We start from the raw sequence: 17,237 nt of genomic DNA on the forward strand, positions 1-17,237 counted from the left end.
TATTGGGGTTTCCTTATAAATACATGCCAAAGACACTTGAAAAATTAAGGAGAGACATCTTAAGAACATATCTACACATTCTGTGTTTCTCCTTCATTTTTCATACCCCCTTTGTGCATTAAAGATCAAATATCTCCTACTTTTTCACTTTGAAAATTCTTTTTGGGAGAAAATATTGTGGGTTATTGAAGGAAGCTTGGAGCATATATCCACTCGTATATTTCTACATCAAAGGCTTCTTTTTCTTGAGGTAATTTTGAAAAGGCTTGAGCATATATTCAAGTATACATATATATTGCTTGAAGGCCTCTACTATTTATTTTTGTTTTTTTTCTAAGATCAAATTTCTCCTACTCTTCTTGAAAAATTTTTGGAGAAAAATATTTTAGAGGTTTTATTTAGAAAGGCATGACCTTATATTCATGTTAATATATAATGCTTGATTGCCTTTTTATTTACATAATTGGTTTTCAAAGATCAAAATTTCTCCCATTCTTTTTATTTGAAAATTTATTTTTTGAGAAATTTTTGGTTATTCAAATAAGGCTTGAGTACATGTTTTATCTTATATATGTGTTGCTTGAAAGCCTTATTGAGTTTGATTTTTAAGGTCAATCATTTAGAAAGAAAACCCAAGTTCTCTTATTTTTATTTGAAAATATTTTTGGATAAGAACTTCTCGGGTTATTCAAGAACTTTGAGCATATAATTAATTGATATATATTGGCTTGAAAAGGTTCTTGAGAAAAGCCTTAAGCTTGTATTTAATCATATACATATTTGCTCGGAAGGCTTGTTGATTATTTTTTGAGACAGGTTCTTCAGACACTCAGAGAGAAGAAGTTATATGCCAAGTTTAGTAAGTGTGAATTCTGACTTGACAAGGTTGTATTTTTGGGGCACGTTATCTCAGGGGATGGAATTTCTGTGGATCCCAACAAGATTGATGCAGTGGTGAATTAGGTTAAACAGAGGAATGTCTAGGAAATTAAGAGTTTCTTGGGGCTAACTGGTTATTATTGTAGTTTTGTTGAAGGATTCTCAGTGTTATCAGGACCTCTAATACGGCTGACTAGGAAGAATGTAAGGTTTGAATGGGACAACAACTGTGAGCAGAGCTTCCAAAAACTGAAGTAAAGGCTTGTCACGGCACCGGTGTTGATCATCCCGTTAGGGGGTGAGGGTTATGCTATCTACAGTGATGCGTCCTTGAAAGGGTTCAATTGTGTATTGATGTAGCATGATAGGGTTGTAGCTTATACTTCCAGGTAGTTGAAAGGGTATGAAAAGATCTACCCTACCCACGATCTGGAATTGGTTGCAATAGTACATGCATTAAAGATTTGGAGGCATTACCTGTATGGCGAGCGGTGTGAGATATTCTCCGACACAAAAGTTTAAAGTACTTTTTTCACTCATAAGGAACTAAATATGAGACAGAGAATGTGGTTAGAACTCATTAAGGATTTTGATTGTATTATCAGTAACCACCCATGGAAAGCAAACGTGGTGGCTAATACACTGAGTAGGAAATCTGTGGGACCAACACTGACAGTTATGGAGGTTCGGCACCCGATCCTGATGGATCTGGAAAGACTTGATATAGAATTAATAGATAGTGATCTTCAGGCATTTATTGCCAACTTAGTAGTGCAACCTACATTACAGGAAAGGATAAAAGTGGTTCAGGAAGAGGACCCAGAATTAGTAGAAGTAATAGCCAGGATACGGGATGGTGAGGGAGAGGAGTTTAGTATTTCAGATGACGGAGCGTTACGGTTCCATTCTAGATTATGTGTTCCTGCTAATGCTTATATTAGGAGGACCATTTTGGAGAAGGCTCACAGATCTTTATACACAATTCATCCCGGTAGCACAAAAATATATAGAAATCCACAGGAGCTTTACTTGTGGAGTGGCATGAAGAAGGAGATTGTCGAATATATAGCTCAGTGTTTGACATGCTAGCAAGTTAAAACTAAGCACCAGAGGCCGGTGGGGCCGTTGCAGCATCTTTTCATCCCTGAGTGGAAGTGAGATCATATATCTATGGATTTTGTTTCAGGTCTGCCGTCAGCATTATGATGAAAGTGGGACTTACTTGGGGGAAAAGCTATTTAATATAATGTGTAGGGGCTCTGGTCCCATTAAACCTAAGACATGTTCTTCTCGTTGTATTTTATCTTGAAGTCGTCTAGATTCTCATTTGTGGTGTCAAGTCACTTTTACTGGACAACATCAACAATTGTTCTTATTTGATCATTGCTACGAACATAGCTTTTTAGCTTACTGGCCTTGCTGAATTAAGAGAATCTTCATAAGCAACCCACTCATGCATAGACATTTGAAACAGTTTCAAAAGATCTCTCAAACTTTATTGCATTTTAAAAATCAGTCCAATCATTGCATAACTTCACCACACCTTTCCCTGGTCTATACACGATCATTCCAAAAGGTATGAACTTGAAAATGTTTAAATTTAGATAATCTTTTCAACCAATATTCGCTATCAAAGACAACTCTTTCATTTTTTTTAGTCCACTATGTTAAAAACAATCACAATCCATAGCCAGACATATAGATCTTTCCTTTTAAATTTGAAAGAAATTGCTTCTATTAGGAAAAGTGAGAATAGATCTTCAAGTGATGATTCATTGAAGAAGCTAAAAATGAGAGGCTTCTAGTAACTTTATCTAACATCATATCTAGTTGTTTTCTTTGGTTTAAATTGATAATTGCAAGATGTCAAAGCTTTACCTCCCCTAGTACTGACCGAGTATGTATTTGCTTGCCTCATTAGCCAGCAACTTTGGTCTTAGGGCGCTGGTTTGGAAAGTAGAATGATTTTGGGGGATGACATCTAGATAGATTTTTGAATCTGTTTGGATACCTGACCACATCCTAGTTTGAATCACGTATCGCCTATCTCTTAAATTGCTCATTCAAAATGTACATGATTTTGGGTAGCATTGGTTTTATTTTTTTTATTCATCTTGGCCACTCAGGTGACCTAGAACAGTACTAATGGGGCTGGCATGTTTGTCTGGCACGGCGAGGTAATTCCTTGGCCATCTCTGTCTTTGTGGGAAGGCCTTACCTTTAGTTTTTGATTATCTATAAGCTAAACTATTTGTTTTAATTATTAGTGATAAATCGTTACTAATACAAAACTATTAGTGACGGTTTAACAAATTCGTCACTAATAGTAGGCTATTACTAACAGTTCTCATAAACCGTCACTGCTATAGTTGACTTTTCCAGGTCAACAAACAAATTATTAGTCACGATTTCACAAACCATTACTAATACCAGCATATTAGTGACGATTCTCATAAATCATCACTAATAACAGACTATTACTGACGGTTTCTCTAAACCATCACTAATATAATTAAATAAAAAAATTTACATTTTTAAAATAAAAACATTATTACTCATGGTTCAGCAAATTTGTCGCAAATAATAAGATATTAGTAACGATTCTAATAAATCGTCACTAATGTTGTTCACTTTTCTCAATCAACAAACCTATCATTAGTGACGGTTATATAAACCGTTACTAATATAAGACTATTAGTGAGGTTTTGAAAGAATCGTTACTAATAATGCATTATTAGTGACGATTTTTTAAGAACCGTCACTAATATTGTTGACATTTTTACAGTCAGTATGCATTATTTGTAACGGCTTATGGAACCATGACTACTATAATACTATTAGTGACGATTGTTTAACCGTCACTAATAAGTGTGATTTAATGACGCTTTGAATTCGTCACTAATACCCCAAAAAACGTCGCTAATATTTTTTCAGGATAGTTTTCACACGAAAAGTGATTTCCTGAGATAGTTTAAGTGGAAAAATTGGGTTTTAGTGACAAAAGTATTAGTGACGCTTTCATATTCATTACTAAAAGTGTTTTATTAGTGACGGTTTTGAAATTCAACAAAAATTGGCATAGAAGAAGAAGATATATATAGGTTAGGAAGAAGCAATAAGAAGGGGATGAGAGAAACACAAAACCAAAACAGTGACCCTATATTTTGCGAGCCCTTGGATATGGATTTGGATTTGTATTGGAAGGGAATGAGGAGAACACAAAACCAAAATAGTGACCTTATATTTAGGGAGCCCTTGGATTTGTATTGAATTTTGATAAAATGTATATAAAATTGTATTTACATTTGTCCAAATCCGACCAAATTCAAATTGGAAGTTTGACATTCATGCTCCCAATGCAGTCGTGAAGGCAAAAAGGAAATGAGACTGAAGATTTATAATTGAGCAAACATGTTGCTGAGGTATTATTAATTGATTTGGATAGAGAAGCCTTATAAATGATAAAAGAACCCTTATTTGTACACATGATGAAATGATTGATAGAAGATACTTTATTTGATTATAATGAGCACAAGTAATAATTACAATGAAGTAGAACAGAAAAATAAAACTGGGAATAGTTTACTAAAATAATTGAAATGGAAAGTTGATTGAAGCATAGCGAGATTTGTTCTCCAAAAATCAGATTCACTGCTGCTCAGTATTGAAGGTACTCCATCACTCGTACTTCAAGATAACATTAGCCATAACTTCATTGGTATGCTACACATATAGATAGGGAATATAAATAGTACCCAACCAACTTGAGAGTATATAGGGATGGAATTTTAAGCCCTTGAGAAAGGAGGAAAGCGCTGAGAAGATGTCTAGTAGTGCATTGAGAAGAAACTAGAGCACACCTATGTAACATTTAGCTAAGAATTAGCAATTAAATTAATTTAGTAATCTAATTTGAAAAGGCTAATAATTAAATCACACACACACACACACACAAATATATATACAAAAATTTGAGTTGGAAAAAATTGAAAAATTTTTACTCGCAATAAATGGACTCAAAGACCCACTCGTGTGGGTTACAGGAGGGCATGTGATGCGGGCTTGCTCAAAGTTTACATTCTAACCCAACAATAGAGAATACTAACTCTAGTTGGGGAAAATATGTAAGTATGAAAAACTTCACCTATCCTTCCAATGTCGCACAACCATGCTACACTTCAATTTGAAAATCGTGCACATAAAGACAAGTAGTTCTCCACATGATTGAAATTAAAGAAGAAATATAAAACAATGTAAGAGGGTACTTTCAATAACTTAGAAGGCATTAGCATAATGTCTTTTAGACTTAAATCCATACCATGTGTTAGATGCTAGAATTTGCAAAATATAGGTAAATACAAAATTTTGAACATGAGTTCTTTTTTGCAAACCAACTATACAATCTACTCACACTATAATTCGTTTATTGAGTTTGAGTTCTTGGGTTAGCACATTTTCCCATTCATGCCCCCTGCCTCAATAATTTACGAGTGATTTTGGAGATCTGTTGAAGCCCCATAAACGACAACCTCACCTTCACACTCATATAGTTAGCTTTCATTAGTGTACTTTGCAAATAAGCATGCCACTCACTAAAAGGTATAGATCTATCAAAAGCTCATTGTTTAGTTTCATTTTAATGTACTAAGAATTATTTACACCATAGGGAGGAAAAACTGAGCTAAATGCTCTTAGTATAGTGCTTCCATTGGCCACTCATAATTTATTGTTAGCAATAAACCTAATTTATGAAATCTCCATTCATATAAATTGAAATTGAGTTACCATTACGAGTGACACATATAATTGGGTTGAATAAAGTATCTTTTACTAACTTTCTAGATAGTCTTTCATTAGATAAGTTATTTTGATTTTCAAAACTTTTCCAAAATTATACCATCTTTGTCTCATAATTTTATAAACAAAACTGAATGCATATTTTCACCATTATACACATTATATGCTTGAGCTATCGCAAATTGACTATTACAATGTATAGAAATTGGTGGAACTAGTTAGTGCCCTCAGGTGAAAAAATGTCAAAAGATTTTTTAACCACTCAATTTATTCACATGTCTTTTTTAAAGCAATAAATTTAAACTACATAGCACACTGAAACAAATATTTAGCACATAGATCCACCTCCCATTGTAAGTATACAACCTACATTGGGATATAGTATTATTTGAAATGCAATTGGCATTAAAAAAAATCTCTAATATTGTTGGATAACCATTTTTAAATAGAACTAGACAGTAGTTGAGGAGATTTTAATGGTTTGAGGTAAATTTTGGGCAGGGAAGGGAAATTTTTTTCCTGACTTTTATAACTCGCTCCACCTCAACCAAACCTGAATCTTTTCATAGTGTTAAAAAAGAAATTATGTTTGTAATGACCTTACTTCTAAATCCAGAATGATAAAAATGATAAAAGGGGCAAGAGTCAAATGCCTGTGATGCATATTTTGATCTTTTATTTCAGTGACAAATATAAGATGCATTAAGCAGAATTCTATTACATTAGCAATCAACTTTTATGATTGTATAAAAAATAATACTAAATGGTAATCTAATATGGTTGCAATCATTAATTTGGGAAAAAGAAATTCCAGAGTGTAGCATAAAATTACAACTTGAATACAGTGTTATAAATGTCAAACTTCATTGAGGATGAGAGCTGAGTATCCTGCACGCGTCCATGCACAAACTCAATTTCATCAATACACAGCAAAAATTTTGATTCACGTAATCCCCAAATCATATGAAAAGTATACTAAATAAAACAAATAAAACTCTAAGCTCTTGAAAAGTTGATGCAAACTGAACACTTTTCATGTACACAACTTCTCAAAATGCAACATAAAATAAAAATGATTCCTTTCTTCGTACATAATCTAGTTCAAACTTTGCAATGATATGAATCAAGTATTTTGACCATATTATTAAGAGAGAGAGAGAGAGAGAGAGAGAGAGAGAAGAGAATTGTATTGAATGGTGTGATTTATATACAAGAGGAGTATCCTATTTATAGTCTATTCTAAGGGAAAGGTTTGTTTATGAACTCGACGTGGGACAAGTGTTATATACATTAACAGCCCCCTCAAACTCAAGGTGGCAAAATGGAGACCAATTTGAGTTTGGAAAATAAATTCTGAAGGCGTCCAAGAGGATGCGTCTTAGTGAAGATATCTGCAGCTTGATTGGCAAAAAAAACTGATAGTAGTCCAATGGTGCCACGGGTGAGATGATGACGCACAAAATGACAATCAATCTCAATGTGTTTTGTGCATTCATGGAATACATAATTGTGAGCAATCTGAATAGCACTTTGATTATCACAGCTAATGATAATAGGAGTAGAATGAGTGACGCTCATGTCTTCAAGTAACCAGCGAAGCCAAAGAAGTTTCTGAGTTGTATCAGCAAGAGCACGATACTCCACTTCTGTGCTTGAACGGGCAACGACTGTTTGCTTCTTGCTGCGCCAAGAAATAAGAGAGTTGCCAATGAAGAAGCAATAGCCAGTGGTGGATTTACGATCAGTGGGGTCACCTGCCCAATCTGCATCTAAGTAGGCATGAAACTCAAGTGAAGAGTGGGCAGAGAAATGGAGACCAAGAAATAGGATCCCCTTGATGTACCTGAGAATGTGAAGTACTGCGGCATAGTGGGGTGTGTGAGGAGCACAGAGAAATTGACTGACAATATGGACGGCATAAGAGATGACCGGGTGAGTCACTGTAAGATAAACAAGACTCCCAACCAACTAGCGAAATAGGGTGGGGTCATCTAAAGGTGTACCATCCATAGGAGTGAATTTTGAGTTGAGCTCGAGAGGAGTGGTGCATGTCTTTACTATCTGTGAGTCCTGCTCGAGTAAGAAGATCTGAAGCATACTTGGCTTGAGAAAGATAATATCCTTCGGAGTTAGAAGTGATCTCAAGTCCCAAAAGTAACTGAGCTTCCCAAGATTTTTCATCTCGACATGTTGGCTAAGATGGGTCTTGAGAGCCGAAATTCTGGATGTGTCATCGCCAGTGATGATCATATCGTTAACATAGAGGAGAAGTATAGTCCCTTGGTCTAATTTGTGGATGAAAAGGGCGGAATCATGCGGGTTGGAAGTGAATCCAAAATCTCCAACAACGGTACTAAACTTGGAAAACCAAGCTCGAGGAGCTTGCTTGAGACCATACAAAGCGCGACAAAGTTTGTAGACTTGATGTGGAAGATGATGAGAACCAAGAGGAAACATACACTTCTTCAGTGAGGTCACCGTGAAGAAAGGCATTCTTCCATCCATCTGAAATAGACCCTAACGACAAATGGCAGCAACTGCAATTAAGTTGCCGACTAAAGCGAGAAGAGCAACCGGAGCAAAAGCCTCCTCATAGTTGATCCCATACTCTTGGGTAAACCTTTTGCTACCAAGTGAGCTTTGTACCGCTCAATGGACCCATCAGAGTGAGTTTTGATTTTGTAAACCCACTTGCATCCCAGAGCATGTTTGTTAGTTGGTAGGTCCACGAGATCCCAAATGTGAGTTTTTTCTAGTGCCTGCAGTCCCTTATCCATTGTTTTCTGCAAAAAAGAGGGTTGTTAGAACTAGCTTCACAATAAGACTGAGGTTCATGCTGAGTAAAAGTAGTGGACAAAACAAAGTCACGAAGATGAACAGAAGGAGTTTTTACCTGGTCACTTCATCGAGGAGGGAGATTAGAAGCTATTGGAGCGGATCCATTAGTAGAGACAAGTTGCACAGAAGTAGGCAAAGTGGATGACTTAGGTGGAGGAGGCAGATCAGGAGCCATTGGAGCGAATCCATCAGTAGAGACAAGTTGCTTAGAAGTAGGCAAGGTAGATGACTCACCTGGAGTATCTGGAGACATGTTAGGTGGATGTATTCCTGAGGAAGTTGATTCAAAAGAAGAGCTTCTCTTAGGAGTATTGAGAAAAAGATCTATGGAGAGATCATTGAAGAGTTGAGAGGTGTTATCGTGCGACAATTGAAATTTTGATATGGAGGCAAACATCTTGTGTTCCCAGAAAACAACATGACATGACACTCTGAGACGTTTGGAGTGAGGATCCCAACATTTGTAGCCTTTATGTTCAACACTGTGTCCCAAGAAACAACATAAGCGGAATCTAGGTTCCAATTTGGTACGCTCATGAGGGTGAAGGAGAACAAAACATGTACAACCAAATACCTTAAGAGTGTTATAGTCGGGAAGGCAACCATAGAGAGACGCTCAAAGGGTGATTGATTCCCAGTGATGGGACAAGGCACACGGTTCTTGGTGTAAACAGTTGTAAGAGCAACTTCACCACAAAAACATTTAGGACACAAACCAGATATGAGAAGAGCATGAACAGTATTGAGAATGTCTCGGTGTTTGCGCTTAGCACGCCCATTTTGTTAAGAGGTGCCAAGACATGAACACTGAGAAAGAAAGCCATGTTGGCGAATAAAATTAAGGACTTGAGAGTCTGTGTATTCAGCCGCATTGTCTGCACGAAATACTTTGATATTGCAAGAAAATTGTGTTTTGACCATGGTAGCAAAATGAAAGTATAATTGGGGTAATTCAGATTGGTTATGCATAAGAAATATCCAGGTGTAATGTGGATAATCATCAATAGAAATGACAAAATATCGAGAGCCTCCCATAGTAGCAGTGGGAGATGGGCCACAAACATCAGAGTGAATTAAGTCAAATGGTGAAGAAGAAAAAGTGTCACTTTTGTAAAATGGCAATGCCGATTGTTTTGCAAGTTGACAAGGAAGACAATCAAATTGTTCTTTATTAACAAGTCCCAAATTTCCACTAGATACTAAAGTTTGGAGGCGACCAACAGACACATGACCAAGGCGAGAATGCCAAAAACTGATGGATGGTATGGATGATACTAGAGCTACCGTCTAAACTAATGAGGAGCAATGAGATGGAATGTGAAGATTAATGAGCTCAAAGAGTCGTCAAACCTTACAGCCTATCCCAAGAGTTGACTTATTTTACAAGAAATATGTATGAATTTTATTGTTAAATTGTGTAACATGAGTAAATGTAAGTTCTGTGCAAATGTACGTTATATGTATGAGAAGCAGGCTAAGCAGGTAATGCATTGAGAATAAAATATGAAATAAACAATGCTGCCTGTATATGTTAATGCGACCATGTAAATGTAAGACAGCTGAAAAGAGTCGTGTTAGCAGATTCTAGCGCATTTCTATGTGGACTAACTGATGACAGCTAAAAGGAGTTGTGTCAGTAGATTCTGACGCATTTCTATGTGGACTAACTGATGATGGCTAAAGAGCAGCTGTAGTACGAATGAATGAAATGAAAATGGAATGAAATGACAATAGAATGAAATGTGAAATGTGAACGATGAAAATGGAAAAGAGTCACTTAAAGTGGAATGTAATATAATGTTAAAGTTATGAATATGAACTGATGTGAATGGTTAAATAATGACAAAAATAAGAATGTATTATGATATTAGAAGTATTTATGCTAATAATAAACCTTTTTTTGAACTGTGTGAGTATGAGATCAATTTAATACTTGAGGGCATACTAAGTAAGGTGAGTGTCTTAGTATGCTTCAGCAGTGACCCTAGGGTTGTCTAAGTATCAGAGCAGAGGGGTGCTACTTGTAGGGTGGGTAATCACCCCTATAATTAGGTAATCTTGTGGGTTAAATCTTCTACATGTGATTGATTATATTCAGAGAATGACGTTAGTGTTTATGATAATATTTTTAAAATGTTATTAAAATGATATTTATAAACCTCATGTTAGCCACACTCTGTTTTAATATATTATTTTTTCTCTTACTGAAATGTTTCTCACCCGAATATGAATATTTCTTTTTCAGGACATCCTTGAGGTCGGGCTTAGAGAGCTCGAGGATTTATAGCATTTTTGGGGATTACAAAGAGAAAGTGTATATTTTGATAATATTGTTGGGTTGTATAAAGTTTAAGTTTATGTTTTTATATTTTAAAGTCCGCTGAGAAATGGATGATTATAAATACCGGTTTCGTGGATTGAGTTTTTGGAGGCATGTAGATTTTTAAATACAGGTGGATGAATGGTTAATATGGATTATAAGAAGAAATAGTAAACTCTGGTGTTATATTTATGGAGATTTTGTTTATGTTTTCCGCTGTATATATATTGATTTATGGGTCATCAGGATTTTATCAGGTATAAAGCACCGAACTTGGGTTTAAGGGTTCGGGCCGTTACAACCAACGAGCCCATCGTACTTATAAACATATTTGACTTGGCAGTGGTTGACTAGTCATTGTCAGGTCCCATCTTTGGGCTGTACAACCCATCATGGGGGGTAATACATAACATCAGTTAGCTATCTATCTTGGGTGTATTTCAGTATTATCAGATATAACAGACAATTCTTATAATAACAAAAAGTTAGTATGATTTAATATGCCTATGATTATATATCCATTACTCAGTTATTATATTACAGAATTTTACCAGGCATGTATCACATACTGTTTATTTATTATAATACGAACATATTCATGTTGTCACACAACTGTATTTAGTTTATTTCCCTTATTGAGAGGTATTTTACCTCAGCTTAACATTATTTCAAGAAACCTAGACAGACAGGAGAACCAAGCTCCGCGCCATTAGGGGTTGTTTATACTACCCTATTAGGAGGGTGAGTTTTGAACTAAGGTTAATTGGTTTTTGATGTATGATCCTAGTTTTATCTTTTGGTGTCTTTGGAGATTGTATATATACTTTTACATAAATTTTGTGGATTGTTAATAGTTCTGGTACTGTTATTATGGATGAATTTTATTTTAACCGTTGCTTAAATGTCCACTATGTATTATAGGTGTGTTCTCGTAACCCATGGGTTCGGGTCGACTTCACTATATCATTAGTTATTGGTATCAGAATATGTAATGTGAGTAATTATGTAGTAAATTAAGTAGATCGTTACACATATGCACACATACAGGCACACACATACATGCACATACACTCACATCCACACATAGTCACACACCCACGTAGACACACACACACACACACACACATTCAGACACACACGCACACATACAAGCACACACACACACATACACAGATAGTCACACACATATGCACACATGCAGGCACTCACACCCACACACACTCACACCCAGTCACGCACCCACACACAATCACACACGCGCGCACTTATGCTAAACCCTCATGATTTGCAGAAGACTAAGACGAAGAAGAAGAAGAACCTAAGGAAGAACCTAAGGAGCTTTGGCAATCCTTTACATCTAAGTCAGGCGAGTGGCGGAGGCAACGTCGGTGGAATGACCTCAGAGCGGTAGCGGAAATAGTGGCGGGAGAAGCACCCATGAGCAATGACGGCAGTGGCGACAACACTAGTGGGATGCGCAGGGAAAGAAATTCAGGAGGAGTGAAAAGGTAGGAGGGAGGGAAAAGGAGGGAGGAGGAAAATAAGGGAACATCAGCGCGGGTCTTAGGATTTTTATAGGGTTAGAGTATTTGTGACGGTTTTAAAGTCGTCACTAATATATAAATAAATTGTTTTTATAATTTTTAAATAAAAGTAATATTAGTGACGATTTTTCTAAACTATCACTAAAAACAATCTATTAGTGACGGTTTTTCTAAACTGTTGCTAATAATGAACTATTACAGTTATTAAAATACTAAGCGTAATATATATAATATAAAATAAATAATTTTTATGAGGATGTTTAAAAGTTATAACTTGGAACATTTATTTAGCCTTAATTTAGATTATATTTTTTTTTAGGAAAAAAAGAAAAAAAAAATTAATGCATATTGGGACGCGTATATATAGCTGGAAGCACGACAGACTGACACGTATGAACAATTGTACATACTTTCTTCTATATTTTGTAAGCAGAAGCTACAATTTCCTTTGCAGTGTCCTCCCACATGTGCGCGCAACTTGCTCTTATATATCCCCCTCGAAAATGTTTAAATTATATATTATAATATTATATACTCATAATATAATATATACATGTACAATATATAGACCATACATTCCCTGGTCTATACACAGTCATTCCAAAAGGTATGGACTTGAAAAGATTGAAATTTAGAGAATCTTTTCAACCAATATTCACTATTAATGACATCTCTTCCATTTTTTTTCGTTTACTATATGTTAAAAAAAAAAAAAAAAAAATCATAGTCCATGGGCAGACATATAATTCTTTCCTTCAAATTTGAAAGATTGAGGTTGCTTCTATTAGGAAAGGTGATAAAAGATCTCCAGGACCTAATTCATTGAAGAAGCTAAAAATGAGTAATGCTTCCGTAAAGCCTTAGCACAATACTTCAAAATCTATCTCAAAGAAACTGAAAAAATATTTCGCAAATCATGATGAAAGTGGACTTCCTTTAGGGAAAAGCTATATAATATAATGTGTAAGGGCTCTGGTCCCATTAAACCTAGGATATGCTCTTCTCATTGTATTTTATCTTGAACTCATCTAGATTCTCATGTGTGGTGTCAAGTCGCTCTTATTGGACAACATCAGCAATTGTTCTTATTTGGCCATTGCTACGAACATAGCTTCTTAACTTACTGGCCTTGCTGAATTAAGAGAATCTTCACGAGCAACCGACCCATGCATAGACATTTGAAACAGCTTCAAAAGATCTCTCAAACTCTATTACATTTTAAAAATCAATCCAATCATTGAATAACTTGACCACACCTTTCCCTGGTCTATACATGATCATTCCAAAAGGTATGAACTTGAAAAGGTTTAAATTTAGAGAATTTTTTCAACCAATATTCACTATCAATGACAACTCTTCCATTTTTTTTCGTCCACTATGTTAAGAACAATCTCAGTCCATAGCCAGACATATAGATCTTTCCTTTTAGATTTGAAAGAGGTCGCTTCTATTAGGAAAAGTGAGAAAAAATCTTCAAGTGCTGATTCATTCAAGAAGTTAAAAATGAGAGGCTTCTAGGAACTTTATCCAGCATCATATCTAATTGTTTTCTTTGGTTTAAATTGATAATTGCAGGATGTCAAAGCTTTACCTCCCCTAGTACTAACCGAGTATGTATTTGCTTTCCTCGTTAGCCAGCAGCTTTGGTCCTAGGGCGCTGGTTTGGAAAGTAGAATGATTTTGGGGGATGACACCTAGATAGATTTTTAAATCTGTTTGGATACCTGACCACATCCTAGTTTGAATCACGTATCGCCTGTCTCTTAAATTGCTCATTCAAAATGTATATGATTTTGGATAGCATTGGTTTTATTTTTTATATTCATCTTGGCCACTCAGGTGACCTAGAACAGTACTAATGGGGCTGGCATGTTTGTCTGGCACAGCAAGGTAATTCCTTGGCCATCTTTGTCTCTGTGGGAATACCTTACCTTTAGTTTTGGATTATCTCTAAGCTAAACTATTTGTTTTGATTATTAGTGACAGATCGTTACTAATACAAGACTATTAGTGACGATTTAACAAATTCGTCGCTAATAGTTAAAACCTAAGGTGTAGTCCAAAGAGGGGGGTGAATTGGGTTATTTAAGATTTCATTGATCCTTTTTTACAACTCTTGTCCCTTTTCTAAATCTCTTAAGGATTACTTGTATTTTTGTTAATGAGGCAATTCACACAAACTCCTATTTCCTCTAATCAATCCACAATCAACAAATACAATCAATTAATTTACTATACAACAACCACACAACAAAAATCAATTGGAATATTTAGAGTCCCTGTATATGAATATATAACTCCTATTGTTAGCTTTTGAATCTGAACATTACAATGACATCCAAACACTTTTTCAATATCAAAACTTAATTAAACCTTCAGCTAATAAGTTTTGGATGTTAACCAATCAACATACTTTTTTTCTATTTCCGCAAAAGATTGATTAACCAACGTACTCCCTTTCGGTTTCTGCAAGCTCAAGAACCAATTAGGATTTAGGTTTACTTAATTTCCAATACGTATTACTTTTATGATTCAAAGTATTAAACCATCAATGCAGGTTATATCGTTGCTGAATTAAAAGAGAGTAAGGAAAAAAAAGAGTGACACCACCACTTTTACGAAGTTCGGCTTATACCCAACCTACATCCTCCCCTTAGGTAAACCACCTAAGGAGTTCACTATACCTTGTTTCTTCCGGGAGGAACAAAAACCTTTACACACTCTTTTAATAGGCTAGAGCCCGCCTCTCCAAACGATATACCCTCGTTTGGTCACTCCTTTAATTAGGCTAGAGCAACACCTCTCTAAGCGATATCCCCTCGCCTAGCCAACAATCCAACAAACCTGGAATTGTTACAATCTACAAGAGTACAAGATAAATTCCGCATACAAAAAACACTCTCACAATTCAGAGTAGGTTGTACAAATTTAGTTCTAAATCGTACTTCAAAAACCTAGAAGTCACCAATGGTTCTTTACAAAATTTGAATGCAATTCTGAACCAAGCTTTTGATTTTTCAATCCGCCAAAAACGTAGAATTTTTCTCCAGCAAAATGATGTGAGGAGAATTTTAGCGCAGGAAGAATTTCAACGTATTGATTGTTTGATCTTTTAGGCTTATATTGCTTGTCTATTGTCCCTCTGGATTTTCATTACCCAAAGCGGTTTTTATAGACTTTTGCAAAGAACAATTTCCTCATTTAATTAGGTAGCATTAAATTATTAAATTAATTTTGAAATTCAAAATTTTTCAAAAAAAATAATTTTCTCATTTAATTAGGTAGCATTAAATTATTGAATTAATTTTGAAATTCAAAAATTTTCCAAGGAACAATTTCCTCATTTAATTAAATTATTGAATTAATTTTGAAATTCAAACTTTTTCCAAAGAATAATTTCCTTATTTAATTAAATTATTGAATTAATTTTGAAATTCAAAATTTTTCCAAAGAACAATTTTGAAAACCCTGAAGGTTGGCAGTCGTCTGGCTTGACCACCCAGGTGCCTGTTAGTGCTCAGGCAGTTGCGTGAAACCCTACTGCCTCCTAAATTATTTCTTTTAAATTGTGGCAGTCACCTGCCTACATAGGGCAGTCGCCTAGCTTTCAGTATTTTCTTTTTTTTTTACTTTGAAAATTTTCTTCCTTTGAGACCTTTTAATCAAAGACATATTTTAAGGTCTTTCAAAAATATGTTTCTTAGTTTGTTTTGATTTATAAAAGCTTCACTTGTATCTAGATAGTATGTGGCTTTGAAATACTTAGAACAATTCTTCTGATCATAGTTTCCTTAAACACTAAGTTCTTTAGCCTCCATCAGCCTCTCGAGGTTTACTTTTGACTTTAAGAATTGTTTGGCCTTTATCCTCTTCATTTGTCTTTCATTGACCTCAATATTCTGAGGAGTTTCTACTAGATTGACATTGAACTTTAGTTTATCAACTGTGAATGCCATTTTACCTAAATCAAATCACTCAACATCACATATTAAAGCATCCTTTACTTTGTTATCATCAAAACAAAATTGAAAAGTCCAGTTAGGCCAATAGTAGGCTATTACTAACGGTTCTCATAAACCGTCACTGCTATAGTTGACTTTTCCAGGTCAACAAACAAATTATTAGTCACGGTTTCACAAACCATTACTAATGCCAGCATATTAGTGACGGTTCCCATAAATCGTCACTAATAACAGACTATTAGTGATGGTTTCTCTAAACCATCACTACTATAGTTAAATAAAAAAATTTACATTTTTAAAATAGAAACATTATTACTCATGGTTTAGTAAATTCGTCACTAATAATAAGATATTAGTAACGGTTCTAATAAATCGTCACTAATATTGTTGACTTTTCTCAGTCAACAAACCTATCATTAGTGATGGTTATATGAATCGTTACTAATATAAGACTATTAGTGATGGTTTTGAAAGAATTATTACTGATAATGCATTATTAGTGACAATTTTTAAGAACCATCACTAATATTGTTGACTTTTTTACAGTCAATATGCATTATTTGTAATGGCTTATGGAACCATGACTACTGTAATACTATTAGTGACAGTTGTTTAACCGTCACTAATAAGTGTGATTTAGTGACGCTTTGAATTCGTCACTAATACCCCAAAAAATGTCGTTAATATTTTTTCGGGATAGTTTCCACGCGAAAAGTGATTTCCCGCGATAGTTTAAGCGGGAAAATTGACTTTTAGTGACGAAAGTATTAGTGACGATTTGATATTCGTTACTAAAAGTGCTTTATTAGTGACTGTTTTGGAAACTGTTACTAATACCTACACTAGTAATAAACCGTCACTAGTAAGGCATTTTTAGTGACAAATATCAAACCGTTA

This window comes from Malania oleifera, chromosome 9 (assembly GCF_029873635.1).
Source record: "Malania oleifera isolate guangnan ecotype guangnan chromosome 9, ASM2987363v1, whole genome shotgun sequence".
Taxonomy (NCBI): domain Eukaryota; kingdom Viridiplantae; phylum Streptophyta; class Magnoliopsida; order Santalales; family Ximeniaceae; genus Malania; species Malania oleifera.